The 15,177-nt window shown below is 53.0% G+C and overlaps 1 protein-coding gene across 1 annotated transcript in view; it reads right to left on the bottom strand.

Moving 5' to 3' along the window:
• The window catches only part of MYO9B (myosin IXB), a 135,537-nt gene extending 120,411 nt beyond the window's left edge, over positions 1-15,126 (bottom strand). The window contains exon 1 of the mRNA XM_055239265.2: positions 15,027-15,126. The gene's annotated coding sequence lies outside the window, so the exon portion shown is untranslated. The remainder of the gene's footprint in view (positions 1-15,026) is intronic.
• Positions 15,127-15,177: the final 51 nt, after the last annotated feature.

Genomic DNA, 15,177 nt, shown 5'->3' with positions numbered 1-15,177 from the left:
GTGTGTGCCTGTAATCCCAGCTATTTGGGAGGCTGAGGTGGGAAGATGGCTTGAGCCTGGGAGGCAGAGGCTGCAGTGAACCGAGATTGTGCCACTGCGCTCCAATTTGGCCAACAGAGCCAGACCTTGTCTCAAAAAAAAAAGGAAGGAAGCAACGATTCATGCTATAACGTGGATGAAACTAAAAAACATGATACTGAGTGAGAGAAGTCAGACACGAAAGACCATATGGGGTGTGACTCCATTTATAGAAATGTCCAGAATGCCAGAACAGACAAATCCACAGACACAGAAAGTGATGAGTCGTTGTCAGGAGCTAGGGGACGAAGAGTGAGGAGTGACGGCTAATGGGGACGGGGTTTCCTTTTGGGGAAGGAAAGTGTTCTGGAATCAGATAGAGCTGGTGTTTGCACAACACTGTGAATGCATTGTTACTCATGATAAATTACACATTATGTGCATTTCACTACAATAAAAATGAACACTCCTTTTAAAAAAATGGAGCAGTGCAAAAAGAAATGGCTTTGTAAAAGCCGGGCCGGTATATGCTTTCTGCACGCTGAAAAAATGCCAATCTCAATTCAGGGCCTTTTCCTTGCGTTCTCATAGGAAGGAGGTGCAAGGAAAGGCATGACAACGAAAAAAACAGGCCCTGGGGGTGGGGGTCAGTGGCCGGATGTGAATTAGCTGCTCTCAAGGCCGGCTGCACAGAAAGTAGGGTTCTGCCTACCAGTTTGGCGGAGGATTCGGGATTTACTGGAGAATAAAGGCCTCCGGACGGGGCCTCCAGAAAGTGTGGCGTAGCTGTTTCGTTTATATAAGGCCATAATTTGAAGCCACATGTTTATAGGATGAAATCATTCTCAAGCTAAGGAAAGGCTAACTAGTATTACAGAGGACTCGTTCAGGGTGCATCGTGCAGCATTCAGCGCATTTCACATTTCATGTACATTTCCTTGATCCTGTTGAGGATTTTTTTTTTTTTTTTTTTTAGAAGAAACGCTCATGGGCAATATGGGAAAGATGGACGCACACACACGAAGGAATGACCACAAAGTCAGCCTGTTGGTCAGGGTGGCTCAGAGTGGGAGGATGACTTAGAGACCTTTGTCCTCATTTTTCTACACCTCCAAACTAACCATAAGATGGCCATGCTCACGTGCCAGTCGGGAGGAAGAGGACACTCAAGAGAATAAATTGTCAAGAAAAACTCCAAGGGATGGCCCAATGCAGGTGACAGGAGGGAGGAACTAAGCTCTTTTGGGGCATTTCAGAAAATGGGGATATGGCCAGGCATGGTGGCTTATTCCTATAATTCCAGCACTTTGGGAGGCTACTTGAGCCTAGGAGTTTGAGACCAGCCTGGGCAACAAAGAAAGACCCCCCAATTCTACAAAAAATAAAAAATGAGCCGGGCATAGAGGCGTGCACATGTGGTCCCAGGTACTCAGGAGGCTGAGGTGGGAGGATCACTTAAGCCTGGGAGGTCGAGGCTGCAGTGAGCCATGATGGCACCACTGCACTCCAGCCTGGGCAACAGAGGCAGATCCTGTTTCTCTCTATCTCACACACACACAAATAAGTAAATTAACAAAGTAAGTGGGGCTGCTTCCAAGAATCCACTGCAGAGGTGAATGGGATCATACCACGGTCTGGTACAGGACATCACAGGAATTGGTGGGCATCATTGGTGGCCCAGGTCCCGCTGAGGGTCCAGTTTCCTAGGGGTGGGACAGAGCACGGATGGGAAACTCCTCGGGAGCAGGTGGGGGAGCCAGCAGGGCCAAGAAACAGCGTCCGCAGGGCAAAATCACAAAGAGAGGCATTTCCAGTGGGGAGTTCATTCATGCTTCCCAAAACTCATGCTTACCCCGAACCTCAGAATGTGCCCTTGTTAGGAAATAAGGTCTTTGGGGATGTAGTCAGTTAAGATCAGGTTGTACTGGACAAGGGTGGGCCCCAAATCCAAAGACTGGTGTCCTTATAAAAGGAAAAGAGACATATGTGCACACAGAGGGAAGGTGGCATGTGAATAAAGATGGAGGTGGGGATTGGAGTGATGTGACCACAGGCCACGGAATGCCTGGAGCCCCAGAAGCTAGAACAGGCAGGAAGGGTCCTCCCCTAGAGCCTCCAGAGGGAGTGTGTTCCTGCTGACACCTTTATTTTTTTTGAGATGGAGTCCTGCTCTGTTGCCCAGGCTGGAGTGCAGTGGTGCAATCTCGGCTCACTGCAACCTCCACCTCCTGGGTAGAAGCGATTCTCCTGCCTCAGCCTCCCAAGTAGCTGGGATGACAGGCACCCACCACCACGCCCAGCTAATTTTCGTTGTTGTTGTTGTTGTTTTTGAGACAGAGTTTCGCTCTTGTTGCCCAGGCTGGAGTGCAATGGCGTGATCTCGGCTCACTGCAACCTCCGCCTCCCAGGTACAAGTGATTCTCCTGTCTCCGCCTCCCAAGTAGCTCAGATTACAGGCATGCACCACTACGCCTGGCTCATTTTTTTGTATTTAGTAGAGACAGGGTTTCACCATGTTAGTCAGGCTGGTCGTGAACTCCTGACTTCAGGTGATCCACCCGCCTCAGCCTCCCAAAGTATTGTGATTACAGGCGTGAGCCTGGTCAACACCTTCATTTCAGACTTGTGGCCTCCTCAGCCACCCAGGATAGGTACTTAGTTATGGAAGCCCCAGGACACGAATCCAGTTGCCCAGTGCAGAAGACCTTGAGTGAAACACTCAGGCCAGAAGGTAGCTGGGTGAGCCCTTCGGTTGCTCCAGCCTTTTTTCTGCCTTAACCGAATATTCCCAAGAAGCTCATCCCAAATGCTCTCTCGTGACTTCTGCCAATTCCACGCTCACCCATGGGGAGTTGAATGTGTTCTTCTGAACATGTTCAGTTTGTCCCTTGTCTTCCCCAAGACATTCCCCCAGACCTTCCATCTGGCCTGACTGTTCTGAGCCCCGCGCCCTGGAGAAAGTCCCTTTCCAGGTATGTGTTCTTTCAGCACATTCTGGCCACCCGCCTCCCCACAGCCCAAGTGCTCTCTGACCTGTGCTATCCGCCCATCCCTCCAGGCCCTGGGGTCTCCCTCCCTGGGATCTGTGCTGATGTTTCAGAGGAGGCTGCCTTCTTTCAACATATAGTTAACAAATGTTCCTCCGGTGCTCACCCTGGGCCAGGCTGATGCTGGGCACAGGAGAGAGAACCAGAAGGTGAAGGAGACGGATAACGCACTCACCACAAAGCAAGGAGGTATTAGCAACAGTGATAAGTGCTTTGGGGAGGAAAACTCCAGCATAACCGTGCTAGCATTGCAGTTCTCAGCCAGGAGTGAGTCTGTCCCCACTGGGACAGACATCTGGCAATGTCTGGAGACTTTTTTTTTTTTTTGAGACGAAGTCTTGCTCTGTTTTCCAGGCTGACGTGCAGTAGTGCTATCTCAGCTCGCTGTTATGTCTGCCTCCCAGGTTCAAGTGATTCTCGTGCCTCCGCCTCCCGAGTAGCTGGGACAACAGGCATGTGCCACCACACCCAGCTAATTTTTGTATTTTTAGTAGAGACGGGGTTTCTCCATGTTGGCCAGGCTGGTCTTGAACTCCTGGCCTCAAGCGATCTGCCCGCCTCAGCCTCCCAAAGTGTTGGAATTATAGGCTTGAACCACTGCGCCTGGCCATGGAGACATTTTGGATGTTACCACTTGCGGCGAGGGGATACTACATCTGGTAGGTGGAGGCCAGGGATGCCAACTCAAGTGTCCCACAGTGCACAGCACGGCTCTCACAGCAAAAAATAATCAGCCCCAGTACGAGCCGGGCCAAGGTGGGGAAGCTGGGGATAGGAACCCGTGGGGCAGCGCTCAGGGCAAATGGTTGCTGAGGCCTGTACAGTGCAAACGAGCTAGACGTGCCCAGAGCTTGAGGACAGCAGCCCAGGCGAGGGCGGGGAGCGGGCAGGCGGGGTCAGAGTGGGTCTGAGAACAAGGAGCCCAGTGTGACCGGTGGGTCCAAGGCTGGAGGCGGGGAGAAAGAAGCCGAGATGGGGAAGGTCAGATCCTCCAGGGCCCTGCAAATGTGGTTAGATTTTCATGTAAGTCCAACAGGGGAGCCCCGTGTGGTTTGATGCAGGGGCACCAGGACCAGAGTGACATTAAGAAAATGTCACTATCTGTGGCAGATGGACTCTGGGGGGCCTGGATGGAAGCATGTCCTGTGGGTGCCTTGGGGGGAGCTGACAGTGGCCTAGGTCAGGCCCATGAGACACAGGTGGGTTCTGGTCACAGGTAGAAGGCAGAGCCACTGGGTGGTGGCTGGGCTGCAGGTCGTTCCCGGCTGACCTGTGGGCTTGTAACGAAGATGGGGAGGGCAGCCAGGGACGCGGGTCTGGAAGGGCAGAGGAAAAACCCTCGCATCCCCCTCTGCAATCACACAGTTCATCTGTCGTCACGCCCGGGGGAAAGCCATCTTGAGGGTAAGAACAGGGGTCTCCCTATGTTGCCCAGGCCGGTCTCGAACTCCTGGGTTCAAGTAATCCTCCCACCTCAGCTTCTGGAGTAGCTGGGACTACAGGTGCAAGTCCACACTCGGTTAATTTTTCAATTTTTTTTTTTTATTAAAGACAGGATCTCCCTATGTTGCCCAGGCCAGTCTCAAACTTCTGGGCTCAAGTGATTCTCCTGCCTCGGCCTCCCAAAGAGCTGGAATTACAGGCATGAGCCACTGCCCCTGGCTAGAACATTTACATCACCTTAAAAAGAAACCCTGTACCTTTTAGCTATCACTTATCGCACTGATCCCCCAAAAGACCCCCAAGTTTATTCCCATTCCCCACATCTGCTGAGCCGCCTAGGTGGCTCACTACCTGGCCCCCCATCTGCCCCATGCTTCTAGTTTCCACGTGGAGTGCTCTCTGCCTGCCAGGATCTCCCCATGCCGCCCATCTGTGACCCAGCCCTTGTGGCTTTCAGACAGATGCTCCTCCTCCTGGCCACGAAACCCACCCTCTGCCTGGTTTCTACAAAGGACGTAGGGAGCTCGTTCCATTTTCTGATCACCTGAGAGCGGAACTGGATGGTGGGGAACAATGGTCCCAGGATTTGCTGCCACCAGTGTCTTTGGTGAAACAGCCACTCCCCAGCTCCCCTTCAAGCTCATCCCTGTGCCAGGGACCCTGGTGATCACACTACAAAAGCAGGGGAGAAAGGAGTTGCCTCAGGCCAGTCACGGGCTTGACCTGCAGGTCTCAACAGGCTCTGCTTGCCCCTCAGAAGCTTGGTGTTCTTCTATATCATTGTTTCTCCCCTGGAGCTGACTCTGCCCTCAGGGGACACTTGACAACCTCTGTCCTGAGACATGTTTTTTTCCCTTTGAGACAGAGTCTTGTTCTGTTGCCCAGGCTGGAGTGCAGTGGCATGATCTTGGCTCACTGCAATCTCCACCTCCCGGGTTCAAGCGATTGTTTTGCCTCAGCCTCCCAAGTAGCTGGGATTACAGGTGCACAACACCATGCCTGGCTAATTTTGTGTGCGTGTGTGCGTGTTTTTTTTTGTTTTTTTTGTATTTTTAGTAGAGACAGGATTTCACCGTGTTGGCCAGGCTGGTCTCAAACTCCTAGCTTCAAGTGATCTGCCTGCCTCAGCCTCCCAAAGTGTTGGGATTACAGGTGTGAGCCACTGCGCCTGGCCCAGAGACATATTAAGAGTTGTCAAAACAGGGAGGATGCTACCAACATGAAGAAGGTTGAGGCTGGAAATCCTGCTCCATACCCCGTGGTGCTCAGGGTCCCACCACAGAGAGGGACCCAGCCACAAATATCAGCAGTGCTGAGGGTGAGAGACCCTACATTAATTATTTGGAAAAAAATTGATTCTTTCCTCACACTAAATACCAGAATGCACAGAATATATTCCTAAAAATTTTTTCTTTTTTTTTTTTTTTTGAGATGAGTCTCACTCTGTCCCCAGGCTGGAGTGCAGTGGCACTATCTTGGCTCACTGCAGCCTCGACCTCCCAAGCTCAGGTGACCCTCCGGCCTCAGCCTCCTGAGTAGCTGGGACCACTGGCATGAGTCAACATACCTGGCTAATTTTTGTATCTTTTTTGTAGAGACCGGGATTCACTATGTTGCCAAGGCTGGTCTGGAAGTCCTGGGCCCAAGGGATCCTCCCACCTCTGCCTCCCAAAGTGCTGGGATTACAGGCATGTAATCACTTGGCCACCAAACGGTTATTAACCCAAAAGGTTATTAACCAGGAGAATCCATCTAGCTTCTCTGATTTCTCTCCTCTCTCCTTCCCCATTCACTTTGTGTATGTAAATGTGTGGGCTGTGCATGGTAGCTCACGTCTGCAATCCCAGCACTTTGGGAAGCTGAGGTGGGTGGATCACCTGAGGTCACGAGTTCGAGACCAGCCTGGCCAACATGGTGAAATCCCGTCTCTGGCCGGGCGCGGTGGCTCACGCCTGTAATCCCAGCACTTTGGGAGGCCAAGGTGGGCGGATCACGAGGTCAGGAGATCGAGACCATCCTGGCTAACACAGTGAAACCCTGTCTCTACTAAAAATACAAAAAAATTTAGCCAGGTGTGGTGGCGGGCGCCTGTAGTCCCAGCTACTTGGGAGGCTGAGGCAGGAGAATGGCGTGAACCCCGGCGGGTGGAGCCTGCAGTGAGCCGAGATTGTGCCACTGCATTCCAGCCTGGGCAACAGCGAGACTCTGTCTCAAAAAAAAAAAAAAAAGAAAAGAAATCCCGTCTCTACTAAAAACACAAAAATTAGCTGGGCATGGTAGCGGGTGCCTGTAACTGCAGCTACTTGGGAGGCTGAGGCAGGAGAATCTGTAACTTGAAGCTGGGAGGTGGAGGTTGCAGTGAGCCGAGACCATGCCATTGCACTCCAGCCTGGGCAACAAGAACGAAACTCGGTCTCAAAAAAAAAAAAAAAAAAAATGTGTGCAGCATCCTAGGACTTCAGTCAGGCAGATGATGACAGACGCAAAGTCACTTAGGAGTCAACAGAACCCGGAACTAGTGTTTCTCACCCAGAGCTGACTCTGCCCTCCAGGAGACACTTGGCCGTGTCTGGAGACATTTCTGGTTATCCAGACACGGAGCAGGGGGTCCTACTGGCATCTGAAGGGTGGAGGCCAGGGATGCTGTTCAACACCCTACAGTGCAGACAGCAGCTGCCCAAGAGAACAATTTGCCCTCAATGTCACCAATGCTGCGGCTGAGAAGCTATGCTTTAAATCAATCAGAAAAGCGGCTGGGCGTGGTGGCGCACGCCTGTAATCCCAGCACTTTGGGGGGCTGAGGCGGGTGATCGCTTGAGCCCAGGAGTTCGAGACCAGGCAACATGGTGAAACCCCGTCTCTATAAACAATACAAAAATTAGCCTGGCGTGGTGGTGACCGCCTGTAGTCCCAAGCTACTAGAGAGAATGAGGTAGGAGGATCACTTGAGCCCAGGGAGGTTGTCAAGCCTGCAGTGAGCCAAGATCATGCCTCTGCACTTTAGCCTAGGTGACAGAGTGAGACCCTGTCTCAAAAAAAAAAAAAAAAGCAAGATTCACACACTTTCAGCCTCCTCAAGGACCCACAGGCACTTGACATGTTACCATGGTTCCAACCCCACGCTCACGTGGCTGCAGGATATTAAGAGTGTGGGGTGCAAGAGGGAGCCAGCCTTGTGGAGGCACCTGCCCCAGTTCAGGCCACTTTCTGCACTCCAGGACACCCCAACCCTTACCTTCTCCCTTCCCTGCTAAATCATGGGGCTGACTCCCGAGGGACCACCCAGGGGAAAGGAACCAGTTTCCATGGCGCCTATGGGCCAAATAAGTAAGACCGCACTTTCTCCGCCTCTCTTGTTCTCGTGCCCACCCAATAAACAGCATCTCCACGTGACAAGACAAGGACCCCAGGGGTCTTCCCAAGCAGTGGCCAAGCTATCTCTTGCCCCCCACGGCACATTCACCAGGAAATTAAAGCCCCACCTGAGTCCCCATACCCTGGGAATCAAAATCTCAAACGTCACCCTCCTGCCCCGATCTCGTCTGCCCTGGAATGGGATGCAGGAGGTGGCAGACGCCTCCTCATGGAGATACTCTGAGCAGTGAGCCCAGGAAGATCCACAGCAAAGCCTCGAGCCTCCCACTGCTGCTGTGCCGCTGTGACTTCACTCGTGAGGAAGCAGCGGTGCCCACCTCGCAGGCAGATGACCCAGGGCACGGCCGACTGGGGAAGCTCTCAGGTCTCCCACTTCCCCCATAAGCAAGTCCCCAGGCCAGGCAGGCTCCCGTCACAGGCTCGCCCGCTGCTGGCACCTTCACAGACCCCACTGGGCTGTTAATTTGACTTCCATGCTCGTGACTCCTGGCTGAAGATCTGAACAGAGGCGAGGGCTATTTCTATTCTCCTCAGTCTTCCCAAGGGCCAGCTCTGAGCCTGGCTCCCAGCCAATACTTCCTTTTTGCTGAAGGATTTTAAGACCTTCCAGAAACTTCTTTTGTTCAATCACTTGTGATGGCAGTTGGTCCTAAGGTCACTTGGGTCCACAAGTGGAGTTACTTTTGGATATTCCTTGTCCCTGACCCTGGCAATACTGAGAACAGAGACACCCCCGCCCCATGCCCTGTTTGTAAACTTCATCCTGCTTCCCCACCAGGCACATGCAGCCTTGTGGACCTGGCCCTCAACACATCCCCTGTAAAATCCCATGGGATCCACTCCTCCCTGGGCTGGGTCCTCACCTCTCTCTCCTTTTTTTTTTTTTTTGAGATGGGCTCTTACTCTCTTGCCCAGGCTGGAGTGCAGTGGCACGAGATCACGGCTCACTGCAACCTCTGCCTCCTGGGTTCAAGCAATTCTTCTGGCTCAGCCACCCAAGTAGCTGGGATTACAGGTGTATGCCACTACACCCGGCTAATTTTTGTATTTTTAGTAGAGACTGGGTTTCATCATGTTGGCCAAGCTGGTCTCGAACTCCTGACCTTAGGTGATCCTCCTACCTCGGCCTCCCAAAGTGCTGGGATTACAGGCATGGGCCACTGCACCAGGCCTCTCACCCCTCTTTAGTCACCCTTGAATGTATGAGTGTGAGATCTGGAAAACAGGGAGCTTCCAAAATTGATGTGGCCAACCAACCTGCTCACCCTTAAAGTGTTTATTTAAAGGAGTGAGAAAAGACAAAATGGACCTATTCGCTACTGACACGATCATTTCCCCCCAGATTCCTATATTACCTAAAAATGTAAGTTGAGGGCCGGGCACGGTGGTCACGTCTGTTATCCCAGCACTTTGGGAGTCCGAGCAGGCGGATCACCTGATGTCAGGAGTTTAAGACCAGCCTGGTCAACACAATGAAAACCCATCTCTACTAAAAACGCAAAAAGTAGCTGGGCGTGGTGGCACACGTCTGTAGTCCCAGCTACTCGGGAGGCTGAGGCAGGAGAATCACTTGAACCTGGGAGACAGAGGTTGCAGTGAGCTGAGATCGCGTCACTGTACTACAGCCTGGGTGACAGAGTGAGACTCTGCCTCCGCCCCCAAAATAAATAAACAAATAAAAATGTAATTTGAATTTGTCCTTTTCTCAATTATTATGGACTGAGCTGTGTCCACCACTCCCCTCCACAAACAAATATTCACATATTGAAATCCTAAACCTCAGAACTTCAGAGTATGAGTATATTTGGGATTTTTTTTTTTTAAGAGATGGGGGTGTCGTTCTGTCACCCAGGCTGGAATGCAGTGCCATGATCATAGCTCACTATAGCCTCAAACTCCCAGGCTCAAGCGATCCTTCTGTCTCAGCTTCTCAAAGTGCTGGGACCACAGGCATTCACCATCAGGCCTAGCTAATTTTAGTATTTTTTGTAGAGATAGGATCTTGCTATGTTGTCCAGGCTGGTCTTAAACTCCTGGCCTCAAGCGATCCTCCTGCCTCAGCCTCCCGAAGGGCTGAGATTACAGGCGTGTGCCACCAAGCCTGGCCTAGAGACAGGGTCTTTATGGGGATGATTCAGTTAAAATGATGTCATTAGGGTGGGCCCCCTTCCATATGACTGCTGTCCTCGTAAGAGGAAATTTGGACACAGAGACAGGCACAGAGGGAGGACGATGTGAAGACCCAGGGGAAGACGGCTATGTATGAGCCAACAGAGAGAGGCTTGGAACAGATTCTCACAGCCTTCTGAAGGCACAAACCCTGCCAACACCTTGATCTTGAATGTGATCTTAAACGTCTGGCCTCTGGAACTGCGAGCCAATACATTTCTGTCGTTTTGGCCACCCAGCGTGTGGTTCTGTTACAGCAGCCCTAGCAAACTCAGGCACCCAGCAACAACAGTCATGAAACACCCCTAGCGGGGCTCCTTCTCTTGCACATATAGCCCTGTGCAGCAGGGCAGAGATGGGTTTTAAACAAGTGAGTCAGACAAGGATATCTTATTCATCACTCCAATGAACCCACGGGCTGAACCCTTGAATCACTACTTTATTTATCATCGGGCTCGGGCTCAGAAAGTCTCGCTGAGGAAATGAGTAGAACCCAAACTCGTCAGCTGCATTTCTGAAACATGCCTAATCTCTGAGGCTCTTTCCTAGCCCTGATAGAAACTGAAAGGGAACGGGGCTCTGGGCTGCGGCGGTGGGCTGGTGTGGAGACACAGCCCTTTGTTCTGCCACTCCAGGGACCACGAGGGCAAAAGAGAAGGGCTTGTCTTGCTCTGCCGAGAGGCCGCCTGGGGCCGTCTGAATGGCCGGCCGAGCAGGGGCAGCCTGGCACAGCTGGGCTGGGGATGCCGGGCACACAAAGGGCTGGTGGGTGGGGTGCGGGGGCAGCACCCAGAAGGGACCGTCAGTCCCATGGCCCCAGAGCGTCTCCTCCAATCAAGGTAAAGCAGCAAAGTCACGGTCAAGGAGGGGGCCAAGCAGGGAAGGGGACAGCAAGATGGACCAAGAACAAAAATTCAGCAGTTTGTGCTTGGGAACGGGCGGGCGAAAGGGCCCATGGGAGAGATAACGCAGCTTACAAAAGCGACGTTTATCCGGGGCAACCTCCAAAGTAGCTCTTGGGAGAGAATCTAATACCTCTAATCTCAGAAGAAAAGCAACAGATCGTTCTAAGACGAGGACAGTTCCTCCAGAAATCCAGGTCAGTTGTAAGACAAAGAAGAGAAAGACAAGGGCACCCGCTATCCACCTTCGGGCACATTGCCTGCCCCCCCACAGTCTGTTCCTAGCGGTTCCTCCTTTTTATTGAGACCCACTCCCTCCTGATTAAGAACTGACTGGATGGCAGGATTCAGTTCCTGGTCTCTGCCCCTGTTCCCACTCTTAGTGGCAGTTTCTTGGGCTCCACAAACACCAAGGACCCACCGAGGCAATGATTGGCCCTAGAGGGGAACCAGGTTTTACTAATGAGCATCACATTTCACCTAGCGGGGGAGGTGATTCTGCCCCCAAGGGACACGTGGCCATGGCTGGAGTCATTTTCAGTTGTTACCCCTTGGAGGGGATGGAATACTACTGGCATCTCATGGGTGACAGCCAGGGACACTATTCCACATTCTACAGTGCACAGCCCCAAGTGTCAATGGTGATGCGGGTGAGAAACTGCCCTGGAGATTTGGGCTTCCCCTGTTAAAGGTTACTAAGGATCCTGCGTATTTCTAGAAAGCTCAAAGAACCATCTCTGAAGTCATCACCTGCCTGGGCCTGTTTCTGTATCAGGAAGATAAGAACAAGGACCCTCGCGCTGCCGGTTGGCAGAATGAGAGAGCTGGGATGCTCTGTATAGGCCGGGCTTCAGAGGTATCTGCTTGTGCAATCCCTTCCACCCAGCGTGGTTTAACATGTGTTATCTTTCCAGGTTTGACCTGGGGCCAGCCACCAAGTCCGAGGAAACTTGCTGGAATCCCCCTTGTCCTAAAGCTTGCATTGGTTGTCCCTAATTCTGCCCCCATAATATCTTGTGGCCCCTCTGTCACCGTACTGATGACCTGATCTGAATTCCATTCTTTTTTTAATTATTATTATTTTTGAGGGCATCTTGCTCTGTCGCCCAGACTGGAACGCAATGGCGCGATCTTGGCATGCTGCAAACTCCGCCTCCTGGGTTCAAGCAATTCTCCTGTCTCAGCCTCCAGAGTAGCTGGGACTACAGGTGCACACCGCCACGCCCGGCTAATTTTTGTATTTTTAGAGACAGGGTTTCTCCATATTGGTCAGGCTGGTCTTGAACTCCTGACCTTGTGATTCACCCGCCTCAGCCTCCCAAAGGGATTACAGGCCTGAGCCACCATGGCCCAGCCTGAACTCCATTCTTTCTGAAGAGGAAGTGCAAGGTTGGGGCGGGGGGGCACTAGCGTGTCCCTCCTCTGGGGCATAAGGATTCACCTCTGTCCCCAGGAATCTACCAAGTGCCTGGCACAATCAACCCTTGCCTAACTGAAATCTAGGCCCACCCAAAACACACCATTTGGAAGAGATGAGGAATGGGAAGCAGCAAGTTAACAAGTCCGTGTGGGGAGAAAATAATGAATCCTACAGCCAAACAGAAAGGGGAGATTCCCACGTCTCTACCTGCTCCACTGAGTCACCAGAATGGACTTGAGGGACAGTACTGCCTTGGGATTTCCAGAAATTTGCAGTTTCCAAAGCTTTGGGAGTAGGTGCAACGTGCAAAAGCACCTTTGACACCACAATTTTCTACCTGGATGATGAAGAAGCGGTTAAAAAAAAATAATTTTTGGATACAAACTGTAGAATGGAAAATGGAATAAAAGTAGGATCATCGCAGCCAGGAATGGAGAGTGAGGGTGCCGTGAGGAGTTCAAGGCCGGGAGTTGTGGGACATGGACTGGAGACAAGATAGTGATAAGAAGAGTTGGGTTTCAAGGTTGAAAAACGCTGATGGGGCCGGGCGTGGTGGCTCACGCTTGTAATCCCAGCACTTTGGGAGGCCGAGGCAGGCGGATCACGAGGTCAGGAGTTCGAGATCATCCTGGCTAACACGGTGAAACCCCGTCTCTACTAAAAATACAAAAAAATTAGCCGGGCGTGGTGGTGGGCTCCTGTAGTCCCAGCTACTCGGGAGGCTGTGGCAGGAGAATGGTGTGAACCCAGGAGGCAGAGCTTGCAGTGAGCAGAGATTGAGCCACTGTACTCCAGCCTGGGCAACAGAGTGAGACTCCGCCTCAAAAAAAAAAAAAAAAAAAAAAGAAAAACGCTGATGGAGGTCAATTCATTCATTTTGCAGGTGAGAGGTCAGAAACAGGCACAGAGACTTGACCAAAGCCAGGATCTCCAACACAGTGCTCCCTCCACAAGACCCTGCTTGGCCATTCTCTAGTGGTAGGGAAGAGGCGATTGCAGGGCTGTGGGATCAGAAGATCCCGGTCCTGTTCATCGGGGTGTCTCGGCCAGGGCAAGCCTACAGTTCAATGTTTGCAGGAGGCATGACTGTGGGCTGTCACTGCATGTCCTGGGGCAAGCCAGGCCAAAGCCACCTTTCCTAAAGGCCAGGATATTCTGGAAGTGAAGGGGGTGCTTATTTTTCTGTGGCCCTCTTTATATTCAAACTATCCAGGTTCAACTCCTGAATGAGCTATAAACTAAATTTAAGCTGGGGTTCCCCAGCCCTTCTGGCAGATCCCAGATAAAGATCCCAACAGTTGGGAAAGGGGAGAAATTAATGCCAGTTAAAAGCACCCTGCACAAAGTCCCTGCCAGGGCCACAAGAGCCAGGCCTGTCAGATGCGAATAACTTTCCTGTCGCCCAGGTCACCTCCGGCGGCTCCTGGACACCTTAAGATTCTGAAGACTCCAACACCAAAAAGCAAACCGAGTTGGGACCCTCTGGCTGGAAAGTGTCCCCACCGGCTCCCACCTCAGACAAAGAGGCAGAGAAGCCATCCCTTAAAGACCCCTGGCCTCCAGGGTGCTCAGGAAAGAAAGGAGGGCTCGTGGCTGTCGTGCCTCTCCAGGGCTGAGTTCAGAGCAACCGGGGGACAGATTTCCTGTATGTCGTTTTACCCATTTAAGTCCAAGGATGAGCTCTGCGGAGGTGGCGACAGTCCTGTACATGAGGGTGCATGCACACTCCCTCTTGAAACACAGTTCCGGCCCCACAACCGGCCCTGAGGTCCCTTCCTTGGATCCAGGGAATCCCAGAATCCCGCTAGTCCTGTCTTAAGGGGAGGGTGATGAAGTTTCCAAGACGAGGACACTGGCACAGAGGGTGTTGGGACTCGTCCCAGGTCACCCAGCTGTTAAGTGTGAAGTCAGGAGGGACATGAATCAAGAGGGGAGGGTGGGGGGACGGAATCTCCAGGGGCTGCACCTCAACATCTATCTGCACGGGGCCACTCTAACCCCTTCCTTCTCTTCCCTCCTCTCCGGGCCCTCCCTCCCTAAGCCTACCCTCAGTTCTTACCATGACTTCTACTCCGTTTACTTCCCTTCCAGCTCCCATTTCCCCGATTCCCGATAGCCGGCTGCCGCATCAGTTAGTTTAGAACCCCCCGCATTTACTGAGCGCCCACTGGGGGCCAGGCGCCGCCCTCTTCTCAGACACCCTTCCTTCAATCGCGCAGGCAGACGTCCCCAGATCGGTCTCGCACCCCTTCCCCCCAACCGCACCCCGGCTGTCCCGCCACTGGCCTTGCCCACTCCCCCAGCCTGGGCCTCTCGTTCCCGCCTCCATGCCTCCCCACAACGCCGTTTCCTGCGACCCCCCAATTACCACTTAAGCCACGTCCTCTTCAGAGAAGCTGCTCAAAGCCACAAGACTCACCCCCCCCACGCCCGCGAACTCCCTCACCAGCTCCATCCCCATCCACTTTCTCCTTCACCGTCTCGCTTCCACCTCATCCTCAGCAACCTCTTCAAGACCCCCAGGCTCGTTCCCGCCCCCTCGACCCCTGCCGTAGCGTCCCCCATCAGCCCTCAGCTCCGTCCCTCTTCTGCGCAGCCCCCAAAGGCAGGCTTCGAGCCCGAGTCGCCAATCCGAGGCCGCCTGGAACTCACCTGGCCTCGGCCGCCGCGCGCCGCCGGTCCCGGGCCGGGTCCCCGGCCGGACGACCGCCTGCCCGCCCGCCGCTGCTCCGGCCGCTCCGCCCCGCCGCGCCCGCCGCTCCCGCCGCTCCCCCGCGCGCTCCCGCTTCCGGGTTCCGGAGGG

This window comes from Symphalangus syndactylus, chromosome 13 (genome assembly GCF_028878055.3).
Source record: "Symphalangus syndactylus isolate Jambi chromosome 13, NHGRI_mSymSyn1-v2.1_pri, whole genome shotgun sequence".
Lineage (NCBI taxonomy): Eukaryota > Metazoa > Chordata > Mammalia > Primates > Hylobatidae > Symphalangus > Symphalangus syndactylus.
This window is presented reverse-complemented; position numbering and strand designations above follow the sequence as displayed.